Genomic DNA, 17,919 nt, shown 5'->3' with positions numbered 1-17,919 from the left:
TTAAAAAAAAAGAAAAAATAAAAAAAAAATAAAAATATAGTAAAACTAAGATCCTCACTAAGAGGATCTAAACCTCCGAGGTGTTGAATCGGGTTTATGTCCTAACGTAGTGATTAAAAAAAAATATATATTACCATAGTTGTATTTATTAACATAGTAGGTAGATATTTTTATTTGTAAGATGTATACACTATGTATTTCACGTCTGTCAATAACTAAATTATAATTAAGGTATAATATAGTATTTATTAACATAGTATGTACATTTAGCTAAGTACGGAATAATTATATTATTATTATTATTATATTAATCATGTTTCACTAATTCTTTAAATATTTATATGCGTATTTAAATTCGAAAATAAAGCTCATGCTGATTGTGACTGGCTGAATGACAATTGTCCAAGCCAAGAAAAAAAAAATATTTTGAGGTTTAACAGTGTTAACTATTAATAACCTATTGTCAATGATAAAAGATAGAACATCAAATAGCATATATATATATCATCATATCATATATATATATATATATATATATATATATATATATATATATATATATATATATATATATATATATATATAGGGTGGTTCAGTAATTGTACAAAAAGAAACCGTACATTCCGCACTTTACAATATCACAATTTAAGCAAACTTGCTTTAATAAAATATTGATATTAAGAAAGATACAGGGAAAATTTAAAATTTTATTTTTCACTATAACTTCTGTCTGGTTCCGAGGCTTTATATTGGTTCTTTGAGCCTTGTTTTCTTTTACAATGGGTAGGATACTAGCCTGGCCCATCAACCCTCTGTATACCAGTACAAAGCGGAGTCAGCCAGGGTGACTAGTTAAGCTCACTTCTCTTTAATATAATAATGGACGAAATAATACAAGCAAAAGTATTATTTCGTAAAGGTCATGGCTACAGAATGGGGAACAAAGTATTCCAATTATTATGTTATGCAGACGACGCCGCATTAATCGCCGAGACAGAAGACAAAATCCAAAAAATAACATACCTTCAATACAAGAGCCAAAAAATACAATATGAGAATATCTGCAGAAAAAAACCAAATGTATGACAACATCTAAATAAACACTACGATGTAAAATCAAAATTGATGGGAAGATAATAAAGCAGGAAGCAAGGTTTAGATATCTGGGAATAGATATAGCTAGTTGCGGAGATGTTGAAGAAGTAGTACGAGAAAAAAGCTTAAAAGCAAGTAAAGCGGCGGGATCTCTTAATGACGCAATCTGGAAGAACGAACACCTAAGACAAGACACAAAAACAGGAATCTACAAAGCAGCAATTAGACCTATATTAACATACACGGCGGAGACAAGATCTGACACTTCTTAAATGAGACGACTACTAGAAATAACAGGGATGAAAATACTCCGACGAATATCAGGGAAAAGTCTGTTGGATAGCGAGAGAAGCGAAAACATAAGAAGAGCATGCAATATAGAAGACAGAAATGGATGGGTGATAAAACAGACACACGAGTGGAACAAACACATTAGTAGAATGGCAGAGGATAGGATAGTACAAATAGCACGAGATAGGTCACCAAATGGACGAAGAAGTATTGGCAGACCAAGAAAAAGATGATGAGATAATTTAAACAATTTAGGAGGCTAATATTGAAGAAGAAACAGGCAATAGAGCCTACATACAACAAAGAAAAAGAAGAAAAAGCTATAACTTCCAGGTTTGTGAATTATAATATTATGCATACTTTGATGTAGCTGATAGAGGGCGCCACATATGTCGCATAAATTCGAGCTTAAGTTTTTTACTCTTTAAGTTAGCGCTATTTATGTTAAAAAATATTAAAGATACATTATTTTTACAAAGAAAAGGTGTACTTGTTAATAACTTTAAAATTCAACCGTTTTTGAAATAATCGCATTTTATTAGTCAACTGCATAATAATTCTTAGTTGCGATATTTGTGCAAAAAAGCACTGAATACCCGTGGATAAGCATAATTAGTAGTTTGTTCTTATTAAAACAACTCAAAGATCATAATGTTACATCACAAAATGCTTTGTTTTGGCTGCTAAATGTATTATTGGCGAGAAGCTTCTATCTTCTTCTTTAGGTGTCGTGTCCGTATTCAGACATTGGCCGTCATCATGTTTACAATTTAGTTTCTTTATCACTTTTATAAGTTTCTAAACTAAGTTTCTATACTGGTGTTGTATTACTTTTTCTCTATTGTAAACTGCTGAGGTGAGCGTCACGGAAGAAGCGCTGTCAGACGGCGCTATCAAATTAATGATTAAATATTGCATTTATAGCAGGTGGCGCTACTAGCAAACATAATTTATCGAATTTTTATATAATATAATTTGTTTAAAATATAAATAATAAATAAATATTAAAATAACTGTAGTCAATGTTAAAAATATTATTTAACCAGCTACTGTATCTACCACCTTCTTTTCAAGCCAGTTTTGATACCAGTAGACAACCCCAATGTATTACGGGAAATTTTAATATAGATGGCTGATGTCACTAATGTTTTTGATAACTAAAATTAAATCTTGTTTCGATTAATCAGTAATTTTTGTAATATCTAGTTTATTTTGGTTTATTAAAGAAAAGCAGAAAATGCAGAGGCATAATAATTTTTCTAATATGGATATGAGAAGGAATATTTAAAAATATACCCAAACAGGCTACAACCCAATCAGTAAACTTTTAAACATCCCTTTCGGCGAAAATGTAGACAAAAGTAGTTTAGTTGGTCCTTAACTTGACAACTTAGGCGACCGAGAATCATTAAGCCTGATCAGGAAGATGAAGTAATGGTTTGCGTTGACGATGATTCTCCAGTAAGTACACAACGTTTATCGTCAGCGTTAGGAATGAGCAAAACTTCAGCTTTAAAAATCCTATACCTTAAGCATTTCCATTCTTACCATTTTACACGTCTGCAAAATCTATTGTCAGCAGATTTACCTTTAAAATGCAGATTTGTAAATGATGTCCGAAACAGGTAAAATCTTAACCACACCTTCGTCGATAGAATATTTTTCACAAATGAAGCTAAATTTACACACACGGTCTTTTTAATTAAAAAAAAAATCATTTCTGAGATACTGAATATCCTCATATTAAGAGAGAAAGGCATTTTCAACATGAATTTAGAATAAACTGATGATTTGAAACCATTGATAATAATTTTTTACAGATATTCGAATTAGCTTATAATTTGAATGTAGAGATTTATTTACATTTTTTACAAAATGATTTTATTGATTTGTTGGAAGAATTGTCATCAAACCTACGCAAAATATTTGGTTTATACAAGATGGTACAGCACCACATTATAGAGAGAGGGCAGTGAGAATATACTTAAATACAACTTTCCTGAACGTTGGATTGGTCGTGGTAGTCATATTCCTGGGTCATATGATAAGATATTGATATAATTATTTAATTATCTTAACTTAAAATATCCCAAAAGAATACTTATTATTATACTTATAATACTCATAATAAATACTGCGGCAATTTCTTTAGAATCAATGATGTGATTGTGAATGTATTGACAATTAAATTAAATAAAATGGTGGAACACTTATTTTGACAAAAAGAATAATGTTACTTAGTTTCACTATTTTTTAATTGGGTTTGTACATATAATGTTTTGATTATGACTTTAATTTAATATAAAACTGAAAATGTTTTATATAAAATCCTATTATTTTGTCAAATCCTATTATTAATTATCCTGTTAATATATTTATTTGATTTGATATTTCGTTAACTATTAACGTTAGTTAAAGGTATTTCATACAAAATTAAGAAGTATTGATTTTTTTGTCTATTTTCCTTCGTTGCCTGGAGTAATTGCGTTAAATCAGAATTATACAGCTGATTTGTAAAATGCGATTATCTTGAAAACTGTTCAGTTTTGAAGTTATTAATACGTATACTATTTTTTTTTGTTAAAATAATGTTTAATATTTTTTATCACAAGTACCTGTAACTTGAAGAGCAAAAAAGTTAAGTGCAAATTTATGCCAGATATGTGGCATATGTGGTGCCCTCTATCAGCTACATTAAAGTGTGTATTAAATTATAATTTCCCATATCTAAAAGTACTCAATTGTAAATTTTTATATATAAATGTTTACAAACATGAAAGGTATAGCGAAAAATAAAATTTTAAATTTACACTTTAACACCCTGTATTTTTCTTAATATCAACATTTTATTAAAGAAAGTTTGTATAAATCGTAAGAATATTAGAATAATAGTCAATCAGAATATTTCCTAGGGCATAAAAGCCATAAAATAAAAATTAATAGTAAAATACAAAGTGGAAAGTGAAAATACAGCCAAAAATTAATTTTATGAATAGAAATATTCCGTAACCGAAGAGAATTTCTACACCTGAACAAAAGAGGTTTTAGTAGATACAAATATAGTCGGTTCTTCAAAGAAAAAATAGAGAACTTTTCTACAGTAAGAAGAGAAAAAGCAATAAAGGAAGAAATTTATAACATAATTCGATTTTATTTATCGTTTTAAATTTTAGACAATATTTTTAAGTTATTGACTCCTGATAATTTAGATTATACAAATATTCCTTTAAGTTTAAACTGAACATTCTGTCGAAGGTTAATACACGGTATAGAGAGTAGATGTGAATATTAGGGAACAGTAAAATACGCGAAATTCCAAAGACAGGCGGAAACTAATATTAAATATTTTGCATTGTTCTGGTAGAAATGTCAATATGCTGGGATATAAACCCACACAGGAAATTTCGGATCACGCATATTATACATGTTATGTTTGAAATTATATATGTATACCTATATATATATATATATATATATATATATATATATATATATATATATATATATATATATAGATACCATAATTGAAGAGGTGAATTCCACAAGGTTTTTAAGTCAAAAAAGTAAATTTTTCAGGAACGAATTTTTTATGTGTAAGAATATAATTAGATGGTACTGTAAAATAGAATCAGTCATGTAATTTGCAGGTTCAAATTCTTGTTTCAAGACAATTGAAAATAAGATTTGAACACAAAATCATGGCTTCTATGAAGTTAAACATTTGTTTTTTTTTTAAACGACCTTAAGTCAGTGACTTTTTGTGTCTAAGCAATTTTGGAAAATTCATGTGGGAGACAACTTCATATTATTATTCATTTGTAAGTTTATTAATAATCAGAGCTTGTCTTTAAGACGTCAGCAAAGGTTTAATAACCATCTATGTACATAATTAAAAATTAATTTTTATTAATAAAAAATCAATTGGTTACATTTTTGTCACTATGTAAAAAGTTAAGTTGAAAAATATTTCAAATAAAAGGCTCTAGTGCATCATACACTACAGTATTATTATCATTGGAACCATATTGCACATTGGTAATTGCAGTTTTATAAAAGTCTTTTGAACTTTTAGATAATGAAATAAATTTGAGAAGGTTTTCTACATCTTTTTTCTTTTTTCTTTACTGACATAATTCGCTAATGGCATAAACTTCATTGTACTGTACACTCCCAACAAAATGCAGCCTTTTTTATAACTTTAAAAGTACTAGAATCAACACAGTAAGTATTTTTAGGTTCAATGTCTTATTTTTTTTTTATTTGAAAATGAAAAAACTCGTTTCGCTCATCAAAAAAGGAAGCTTCTTCAATACAGTTCCCAGTCTTTTCCTAAAACTTTAACTGTAGCTGAAGATACAAAAACTTTATAGTACTCTTCTGGTTCAACTATTGTTTCTTTTCTTCTAAATATTTTTTCAAAACATTTAAATACTCTATCAGGAGGCATAGGTCCCCTGATTGGAAAGCAATGCTGAATATAACTAAACGCTCTGGAAGTCTGCACATAACTAAGGAGGAAACCCAAAACATTTTGATTCTTATTTTGCCCACTGCAAGCATCTGAAAACCGTTAAAGTGTTAATGATTTCGCTGGAAAATTTTTAAACTTCTCTTCCAAAATCCCCAAAAAGTTATACAGAACTAAAACTACTTGATTGGAGCCGCGTCCGCTCCGATTTTCAGTCTATATGTACAGAAAAGTATTAGTAGAAGCTTGTGTATCTTCCATGAATACAAAAGTAAGGTTATAAACCCAAATTTGTCGAGAATAAAATACCTCACCAACTTAGTTTTGGAAGAGGCTGGTTTTGTTCCATGTAAAAAGATACCTTAATTACATCAGCTTCTGTTCTTTTAAGCAGTTTGTAAAATTTCTTATCTCGTAACTTGTGCAATCTGTACTTAGTAATAAGGAAAGCTTTTTCTTAAAGGTCTTTGCATAAATTTATTTCACTTTTTGTTAGATCCAAAAATGAACAAACGTCTGTCTTTGGACTGACAAAACTTAGATTGAATTTCGTCTGGAAGATCTTGAAGAACTTTGAGTAAGATGCAAGTGACTTCTTTTTTTCTTTTTGAGTATGTTTCCAAAAACCCCAAAATTTTTTAATAGATAACTCAGGGCTGAGTAAACCGCGGACGCTCTTACCACAACCATAATAACTTTCACAACACTTTAATAGTTTTTTAAAATCAATTATTGATTGACTTGTACTTGAATTTTTGGGTTTTATCCTAGCTTCACCTGGCTTTTCACGAGGACATTCTCCTAACTCTTTTAAAGCTTTAGCTAATCGATTTAATTTTTTTTTGATGAAAATTGTCTAATGGACAGGATTGTGGAATTACACGCACGTTCGAGATCATCGATTTGTTTTATTTCTAGGCCTTTGTTGCTTAGATTCTTGATTGAGAAGGTGTTTTAATACGAAGTTGTTCTGATCAGCAGAAGTCTTGTGTGGGTAGATTTTATGATAAAAGTTATTTACATCATTAGGAGTCAATAGATATGCCTTGCAAACATCACATTTATGAGCACAAACAATGCGAGGATCATTATTTCCATATGCAGTTAGTATCTTTGATATAATTAAACCAATTTGTTTAGTAATAATTATGTTTATTTTATCCGTGCCAATTTGATGTTTGTTATTTAATATAGTAATTAGTTTCAATTTTCAATTGGCAAGGAAATAAAGGCTATACAGTTGCTAACACATGGGTAATTTTTCTAGTTTTTTGGTAAAAATTTTGTTCAACCTTTTGGGTGAAGGATTATGCAGTACATGAAATATTAACTGCAACTGCTATTTAGAACCCAAAGGCCACCTGAAGATATCTAGAACATAAAAGTATCTAGATTCAACTAAGTTTATCTACATCTAATCACGAAAACATTCAGATATCATAAGTATCATTTAAAAATCTATGTAAAGCTATAGGCAAGATTTGTTTTGTTTGATTTTAATTTAATAATAAAATTTCAATTTTTAATGTGTACGAGCCCCTTCCCATATCAGTTGACCCAACGTTAGATCGATAAGAAAATTAAATTTTAGAGAACAAAAATAAAAGCGCAGCGTAAATTTTGGATTTTTTAAACATTTTTGAATTTCCTAATAGAAAATATTTTATAACTTAATGAAAACTATTGATTTAACAGAATAATAATAAATTAAAAAAAAAACGCATAGAATATGTAATATTAACCAAAAAAAATGTAAAAGTTTACCACAAAGTTACATCTCCTTTATTTTTATTGACATCCACAATTCTTCGAGGCACAGTTTTTACCAAATTTTTTTTAGGCAAATTTTAATATAAACGAATCCCATATTTCTTGCAATTTTTCCTTTAATTTGTGGACGGACCTGATAGAATGTTTTCTCAAAGCGCACCACAAAGTCTCCATCGGGGACAAGTCGGGACTGTTATAAATCCATTCCAGAAGTGGTATGCCATGGTTTTTAATCCATTTTAAATTTTTTTTAGGTATAAAAACCTGCGGCGTCCTTTTGGAAGACAAAATCTTCCACTGATGTTAAACAGTTTTCCATAATCGGTACAAGAGATTCTTCTAAAATATTCAAATATTTGTCAGTGTTTACAATCCAATCGATAAAATGTAACTATCCCACACCTTTAAACGCCATGCTGCCACAGATCACGACAGATGCAGGAAATTTGACTTTTCTCTTTAGATAGTCGGGATGAAAAGCTTCATTTTTCCTGCGAATGACGACACTCCTACTATCTCCAACACACACTTTAAATCTGGACTCATCACTCCATTGTATTGAATCCCATTGCGACTGAGTCCAATCTTTATGCTTTTCTGACCATCTTAGTCTATTTTTCTTTTGTTGTAATGTTAAAATTGGCTTTTCCTTAGGCAAAAATAAAATGAAATTTATTACAATTTAATATTAACAACAGTCTTTAACTTTGGAAAGTTTAATAATGTTTTCATCTAGCAATTTATCTTCAAAATTGCCTTCTTTTATATCTTTCGCTAGATTACACTTGTAGAATGTTGCTGTGGATTAGAATGGTTGAATCTTTTCAACTTTACAGCCATTTCCATTGGATGAAATATTATTTAAACATAAAAAGTTTTGTTACATATCTGGTTTTAACATGAAATTAATTATAGAAAATTTCTTTATGGATTCTTTAGTGGACTTCTTATAAATGGCTTTACTGTATAATCAGAATCTTCAAGTAACAACCCATTTCTATTATCTTCATTTATACTTTTTGTCAAAAATACATAATTATTTATACCTATCTGCTAAGTATCTAGAATGATCCCGAAATTGTCAGAATTTAAAACTAATATTCCATATATTATATGTATAGAAGATTTATTAAAAATTTTGTACTACACTCTGGTTATTTTGTATACTTACTGTGAGTCTTTTTTTATATGTTTATAATTTAATGTATTTTATAATTATTAAAAGGATCTGATAACGTAGGTACTATGTGCATATTTTTCATTTTTAAATCCTATACTACTATTATTTAATTAATAGCAACAATATCTCTTAAAAACCGTAACTAATCCATTTGATTAATTATTAAGATTATGAAAACATTCAATGCTTAAACTAAGTAGAGAAAAAGAGGTATACGCCTAATTTTATAATCTTTTATTAACAACTTTTCACAATATTTTCTCAAAATATAGATCACTGTCGGTTTACTTAATCTAAACCTCTTGAAAAAGTCTTTATCATTACAGAAATTAACCCTGCTGTACTGTTCGAGTCAACAATGCAAATGTACTGTTCGCTTATTATATTATTAAAATTAGCTAACGGTGCTAAACAAAACTTTATTCGGTCAAAAAACTGTCAAAGTGTTTAGACGCATTTCAAAGTTTCTCTTAAAAATTTAAATATTTAAACTATTATTTCTTTAGTTCTGAACGTGTAATTAGTGAATAATATTAAAATCAAAATCCTGTTCAAAGTTAAATGTGACAGTGTACTGAAAATCGTAGAATTCTGTGAGTACAAAACTGCATTATTAATAACCTTAAAATCAGAAATTTAAAAGGCAAAATATTTTATCGATTTCAATTCAACTTATCGATTATTGACAACAACTTTTTGCTGGTTCTTGCTACTAACAAGTAATTAGGCTAGGCTGCTGTTTAATTTTATTAAGTGGCCAAGTCCGGCTTTAGATCCTCTGTGCCAATGTACGTAAATTCTCAGCGGGAAGATGGATGAACCGGAATCAGCTACTACCTCACGAAATATACCCACTACGTCACATATATCTTACTCCAATGCATTAAATAGTTTCAAATATCCTTCAAAAGACCAAGGTATTATACTTTCAACCATACAAGGAATAAAAGTTTTCGAATATATAAAAGCTGTTGGATCAATAGTACAGCCCAAAAATGCTGTTTGGGCATCCAAAATATCAAACAACCGCATCTGCATCTACCTCTCCTCTAAATATGTAGTTGATCAATTTCTTAGCTCCCACAAATATATAAATATTGATGGTAACCAGATTGAAGTAAGAAGACTTATAACCCCCGCTCAGAGACTCATCATATCTAATGTATGTCCTACTATACCTAATAGCTTAATTGAAGAGCACTTAAAAACTATGGGTATAAAATCCGCCTCCAACATGACGTTTCTACGAGTAGGCATGCAAGACTCAGAATACAGCCACGTACTCAGCTTTAGGAGGCAAATGTTCATAAGTCCTTTAGAAAATGCATCAATTCCTGACTCATTTCTAATCTCATTCGACAATACATCATATCGACTATACATTTCCATAGATGGTTTAAACTGCTCCAGATGCAAGATTGTCGGACATCAAGACTCTGACTGTCCTTCTTTATCATCATCAAGCAACTCAATTAATCAAATGGAAACTGACCACCACGTGAATATACATAACTCTACCAATGAAAAATATAATCAGCTACAAGATCAACCACGAAACCAATACCAAGAAGATACCGAATTATTAATGGAACCAGAACCCAATACCATACAAAATCACGCATCAGCTACAAAAGACCAAACCACTTCCTCACAAACAAACAATGAATTACAAATCTTGAATCAACCAAAAATATTCCAAGATAATTCCTTAGTAATTGAAAGCGATAGAAAAAGCACTAAAATTACTCCTGCAACTAAAAGACAAATATCCTCTCCTGAAATTCTTGAAAATGACCTACCTCCTCCCGATACTCAAAAACCTAAGAAAAAGCCTAAAACCCAAGAAGATATATCAATTATTCTAAATCAAATTAAAGAAAAAATTGAAAATAGAAACCCTTCCTTTACACTTACTTTTCATGAAATATGTGATTTTCTGGCAAATTCCCTTCACTCAAAACATCCTGAAGTCATTGTTAAAAATTATTCAAATGAAAGCCAAGAAATAAAAGAAATTTTAAACTTTATATATTCCCAAATACAAAATAAAACTTTAAAAAACAATATCACCAGATTGAAGAAGAAACTGCTTTTCAACAGTCCTTCTTCTACTGACGAAACTGACCAAGAATCAAGTTCTCAACAATAAATAGTTAACACATAAAGAGTTAATGGCCAGCACATTCATATTACAGTGGAACCCCAACGGTTATTTTACACATATAGAATCCATTAAGCTTCTTATACACGAATATCTTCCTTTAGTCATATGCCTAGAAGAGACCCATTTCAAGCACCAAAGTGTGACATTAAAAAATTATGTTCCTTTTCTAAGAAACCGAGTTGCAGATCACTCAAGCGGCGGAACAGCAATTTTTGTAAGGGATGACATAGAGTCAACTGAAATACAACTACAAACAAATCTCGAAATAGTTGCAGTGTCAGTCACCCACAAAATGAAAATCAATATTTGCAATGTATACTTACCTCATCCTACTGATTTAGACATAACTGAACTAAGCAATGTTTTAAACCAAATTCCACACCCAAAAATAATATTAGGCGATTTTAACTGTCACAACAGTACTTGGGGAAGTAACAAAACCGACAAATGTGGCAATCTCCTAAATAATCTCATTGATAATTTAAATTTAGTCTTACTAAACACTGGCAAATCTACTAGGTTCAATTCATACAATGGTACATTTTCTGCCATAGATCTCTCTTTATGCAGTCCGTCGCTAGCTCCTTTATTATATTGGGACACATTGGGGTATTTATATGATAGTGATCACTTCCCTATCACGATAACCATAAACACTAATGATAAATCAACTTTTCCAATTCACCAGACATGGAAAATAAAGTCAGCTGACTGGAATTTATATCGAACACTGATAGAAGAACAAACAAACAAATATAATTTAACCAATAACGCAAACCAAAACCTGGAAATATTTAATAACATTATTATTTCTGCAGCAACAATCGCAGTGGGAAAAACAAAATCGAGTCAAAGGCAGCCAGTTCCTTGGTGGAATAACGAAATTGCACAAGCACTCACTTTGTCTAAACACGCTTTTAACGTTTACAAGAAACATAAAACTATCGAAAACCTTTTAAGGTTTAAAAATCTCAGAGCTCAAAGCAGACAATTAATCAAAAAAGCAAAACGAGAAAGTTGGAAAAAGTACGTTTCTTCAATAAATCCTTCCACTCCCTTAGGCAACATATGGAACAAAGTCCGTAGAATAAAAGGTACAAAATACTTTCGAGGTATAGATACTCTATCATATAATAACCAAATGCATTCAAACAAAGAAGATATTCCAGAAATACTAGCGGATATATACGAACGTAATTCTAGTGATTCTAATTACAGCCTATCCTTTCTAGAGCACAAAAAACTAACGGAGTCTTCAAATATACAAATCACAGAGAGTGGCAATCCAATAAACAAACCAGTAAGTCTTCAAGAATTAGAATTTTGTTTAAGTGCTAAAAATTCGAGTCCAGGACCTGATGATATCCACCCTCTTTTCTTACGAAATCTTCCTCTGAATGCAAAGCTAATATTAGTTGATATTTTTAATAATATTTTTATTCATCATGACTTTCCTGATCTATGGTCGCAAGCAACTATAATTCCAATCCTTAAATATAATAAACCAAAAGACGATCCAAATTCCTATCGTCCAATATCACTTACGTGTTGTACCTGCAAACTTTTAGAAAAAATCCTTAATTATCGTCTTAAATGGTACCTCGAAAACAATAACCTAATAAGTATCAGACAAAGTGGATTTCGTACGGGTAGATCCACAACAGACAATCTAATAACACTTGAATCAAGTATACATGAATCCTTTCTGCACAACCAAAAACTTATTGCCGTGTTTTTTGACATAAGAAAAGCGTTTGACACAACATGGAGACATCTTATACTAAAAACACTTCAAGAATGGGATGTTCAAGGGCACATGTTGTCCTTTATTAAGAATTTTCTAGAAACACGAACTTTTCGAGTCAGAACCAATGGATTTACATCCTCCAGACGAGTACTTCAAAACGGCACTCCACAAGGATCTACTCTAAGTCCTACTCTTTTTCTAGTTGCAATAAATAGTATTATACATCTAATAAAACTACCTGTATTTACTAGCCTATATGCAGATGACTTAGTCATTTATCTAAGAACAAACAATGTAACTCTGGGAACACATATACTGCAAACTACCTTACACACAATTGAAAGCTGGTCGTAAAACACGGGTTTTATATTCTCTAGTGAAAAGACACGTTATTTAATTTTTAGCAAAAGAAAAAATTATCCTAATGTTCAATTAACACTAAATGGAGTTGTTTTGAAACAAGCAGAAGAAATAAATTTTTTAGGACTTTCTTTTGAACGTAACTTAAACTGGGAAACCCACATCACCAATCTGCAACGTTCTTGCCAATCCAGAATTAATCTACTAAAGATGCTGTCAAATACCTCTTGGGGGGCAGATACAACAACCTTACTTACTCTATATAGATCACTAATACGAAGTAAACTAGACTACGGCTGTTTATGCTACGATACTGCTAACAAAACATCTTTAAAAAAACTTGACTACATTCAAAATATGTGCTTGAGATTAGTTTTAGGTGCCACAAGAACTAGTCCAGTAAGTAGCTTACAAGTTTTGGCTAATGAACTGTCCTTAAGCCAACGAAGGCAACTCCTATCACTAAATTACGTTGCCAGAATTTCAGCAAACAACAGCAACGTAACCTACTCAACAATACTTTGCAGAACAAATATAACGTCCGATCTTTACAGAAACATTGCAATAAAAAAACTACCATTTCCCGAACGAATAAAACGTATTGGTCTTAATTTAGAACAGTTCAGTCTTACTATGCCTATTCATGTAAATGTTCCTCCTTGGATGATTAAACATCCAAAAATAGACACGTCTTTAAAAGAACTCCCGAAACATTCCACACATCCTTTCCTTATACAGCAAGCTTATAAAAATGTAATATCCAAATACCCAACAACCCATCAAATCTTCACTGATGCTTCCAAATGTCATGAAGGACATGCTGCAGCCTACATCTACGAAAACGTCAAGTCTACCATACGAATCCCAACAAATTGTTGTATATATACCGGAGAACTTACGGCAATTCATCAGGCCGTGAAAAAATGTTGTTCTATCAATGAAAGCAAATTTGTTATCATCACCGATTCAATGAGCGCATTACTTGGAATAAAACAGCTATATACAACTCACGCCATACTTCTCAAGATCAAAGAAGAGTTATCTTATCTACAGACTCAACAAAAAGATATTTCCTTTATCTGGGTACCTTCCCATATGGGAATAAGTGGTAATGAGGAAGTGGACTCTCTGGCAAGCAATGCAACCACCGACCAAAGTATTGCTATCATAAATCAAATGCCTTGGACTGATCACAAAGTAAATATCAAAGCCCACGTATACAGAGCGTGGCAAACTACTTGGGATCACACTGCTAATAAACTCAAAGAATGTCTAAGTCAAGTAGGAACCAAACTCATCTTACCAAATAATAGAAAAGACCAAGTCATCATTAACCGACTCCGAATAGGACATACTTTCCTTACACACAAGCATATCTTCAACCAGGAGGCTGCTCCGTTGTGTACCAAGTGCAATACTCAGTTGTCAGTGAAGCATATAATTGTTGAGTGTCCAGTGTACCAGAACGAAAGAATCGCGTGTGCCCTTAGTGATAATTTAAAAAGTATACTAACGTCAAATTTACAGTCTTTATTAAGTTATCTTAAAATGACTAAACTATATACCAGATTGTAAAAAATATTTTTTTTATGCAACAATATGTATCTTACTGTTTGTGTGTGTCCCCCCGCTAATAACCCTTAGTGGTTGATGCGGGTATATTTGTTTAAATAAAAAAAAAAAAAAAAAACTTTATTCACAAAAAATTATAGTTAATTAAACAAAAATTATGTTGCTAATGTAAATTAAACATTATTAACAAAAATAAAAGGCATTTTTTTCTTTCCCAGAAAAACCTAAGAACAAATACCTACAAAATTTAATTTAGTGTTCAACTGGGACAGTAATAAAAATAATGGATTTTACAAATATGTTCGTGACATATACAACATAAAATATTCACTAGTATTTCCATCTTCTTTACTTGCTTATGTTCGTGTTCTTTTTGCCAGTTCTTGTGAGTCTTTAGTTCTTGGTAAACTTTTCGTGGAGAAGATAAGTGGTTTCACCACTGTTTTTCCCAATTCTTCAAGAAAAATTCGCCGTTTTGTAAGTTTGTTGTTGATCCATTGGGGATTTATTGATGTCCATAAAACGAACGTGTTGTATGCAGAAACGTCCAACATATTATAAAAAACAATCATAGGCTAGTGATTTGCCTTCCTCTTACATGTATATGTACCAACAAGCTGATCTAGAGTATCCACTGCTCCCTTACTCGAATTATAATCTAAAATAATTTGGGGCTTTTTGTCATTTCTGTCACTAATAGGCTTATCATGATGCAAAGTACTCATAAGAATATTATTTTTATTCTTTTTAGGAATATAGTTAACAACAGTGGTATCTTGCGTGAAGTAAAAAGACGAACTATGAAATTCTTTATTCGCAATTTGTGCTGGATGCTCTGGCTTATTTGTCCTTGTAGTCCCCAGCATTTTATTTTTTACTTTTTAGAAGAAGCTGTCCTATATTGTATGATGTAAAAAAGTTATCACAAGTAATATTATAGCCTTTTAAATCACTACACAAGTCGCACACCACACGCATTCCCTGATTCCGTTCCGGCGCGGCACCTGCTTCCTTTCCTGTATAGATCTGCAATTTTAGAGCATACGAACTTTTACTTTCACATAAAGTCTAAATTTTTATGCCATATTTGGATGGTTTGCTTGGAATGTACTGTTTGAAGGGACAACGACCTCTAAATGCAACTAATTACTCGTCGACGGTAACATTTTCATAAGGGTTAAAAAAATTTTCTACCCATTTTTCCCAAATTTCACGTATTGCAGCAAGTTTATTAGTACGTCTCCTATCCTGTATAATAGTCTTGTTATCAAAACGTATTAGTTGCGAAATTTTTGTAAATACTTCCAGGGACATTGTTGCTCGAAATACACTACGACTCGTTTCTTCATTCCACAAACTTTTAGTTGATTCACCATGGGAATTAAAAACTCCAACTAATAAAAGACCAATGTATGCTTGAAAACCAATCTTATCCAAGTCTTTCCAGTTGGTTCCAAAAACACGCTGTCCTTCCATGTTGGTCATATTTATAATTTGGTTTGCAACTATGTCAGAAAAGAGTGCCTAAAATGAATTTTTGATATCAAAAATTCATGCACATGCGTATCTTGTAACTCCTGGAGCATTATTTATAACATTGACCGTGTAAAAACGACCGCGTTGATAAGGAGGATCGAGAGACCACTGGATATTACCGTCTTTTAAAGGAACTGTTACAGCAGGTTCTACAGGATGTTGTACGTAGAATGCAACAGCAGAATCATCACTACTTTCTTCCTTACTCTCACTACTTGTATTGTTTTCTGTTTCTGATATGCATTCATCATTCTCTGACACGTTCGCGAGCTCGCAAAGCTCATCTTCGGCTAGCGTTCTTCGATGCGACATTATCAACATGCGAAGATAGATGAAACTTAAAATGTAAATGAATGCGTTTAGCTGTTTTGCATATCAGTGTCCTATCAGCCTACCACTTGTCTATCACCCCAACTTCCTTCTACGTAACATCGTCCAGCTACACTATACACATTTTTCACAAGTTCTAGCTTGCAGAAACTTGTTTGTATTTATAGACGTACCTGACTGATAAACTGTTAGAAAATATATAAAATACTGCCAACTAAACCTACATACACAGGAAATTATTTTTAACGGTTTAAATACGTGGGCCATATTGACCCAAACGTACTATAGGTAACAATTTAATTTTTTTGGGTCAAATAGACCCGGACAGGCCAGCAGTTAAAATATTCGATTCTTCTTCAAATATTGTATTCTTCCACTTTAGTGCAATTATTTAAAGTTTATAAAATTTAAAAAATATTATACTGATCATACTCAGTTTGATTTTACCATAAACTACAACATAATAACAAACTAAAATAAACATATTGTATTTTCCAGATAACTTTTTATTAGGTTCTTTATTTGGCAAATAAATATTTTACATTTTATCTGTCTGATAATTTTAATTTATTTTATCTGTAAGTTGTTAGTTTAGATTTCTTTCATAGTTGGCTCTAGGTATTTAAATCTAAACTAACGTAAAGCTTTAAATTACTTTGTTTGTTAAATCTTAGTTTAAAATAACTTAAATCAATATTTTGGCAATTTTTCCTAAAAAATTAATCGTATTAATAATTATATTAAAATGTAGCTGTTATTATTAGTGTTATTAATTAAACGTATTTTGAAACAAGAACAAAATATGATTGAATCGTCACATGTTGGTAGTTCAGATTTCCTTCATAGGTGGCGTAGTTACGTTACTGGACAAACGGTGTGACTTATCGTCCTAGCCTTTTATATAGATAGATACTGATTTCCTTTAACCGCTCTTTCAGTGACTCAAGCCTAACATTATCAAAGACTTTTGATTGTCAATTATAAATATAAAATCACTAAGCCTTTGGTCTTGCCATCACTGTTGTACAAACAACTTTAAAAACAGTAGTGCTTTTCTCGTTTCAAGCCCTTTGGTAAATCTGAACTGTATATCTCCAAGCATATCCTTGCATTTCTTGTATAATCCTTGAATGGATGACATTTAAATAATTCTTGGGAGTGTGACTCGTCGAAACAGTTAGTCTCTAGTCTTTAAAAACTTTAGAAATTGTTTTCTCTGGTATGACGGTAAAAGTTGATTGTAACCAATCCAATGAAATTTACCCAAAGTGGGCAAGTTTACATTAAAAGTATATGTAAGTTTGTTTAATATTGATCTGTTTAAAAATTTCTGCATAAACTTCGTCATGATCTGGACGGTTACTGCTTTTTAATTGATTATTGATTGATGTTTAGCTTCATATTAA

The sequence above is a fragment of the Diabrotica undecimpunctata genome, chromosome 5 (assembly GCF_040954645.1).
Source record: "Diabrotica undecimpunctata isolate CICGRU chromosome 5, icDiaUnde3, whole genome shotgun sequence".
NCBI classification, from domain to species: Eukaryota; Metazoa; Arthropoda; class Insecta; order Coleoptera; family Chrysomelidae; genus Diabrotica; species Diabrotica undecimpunctata.
Note: the sequence above shows the minus strand (reverse complement) of the source record.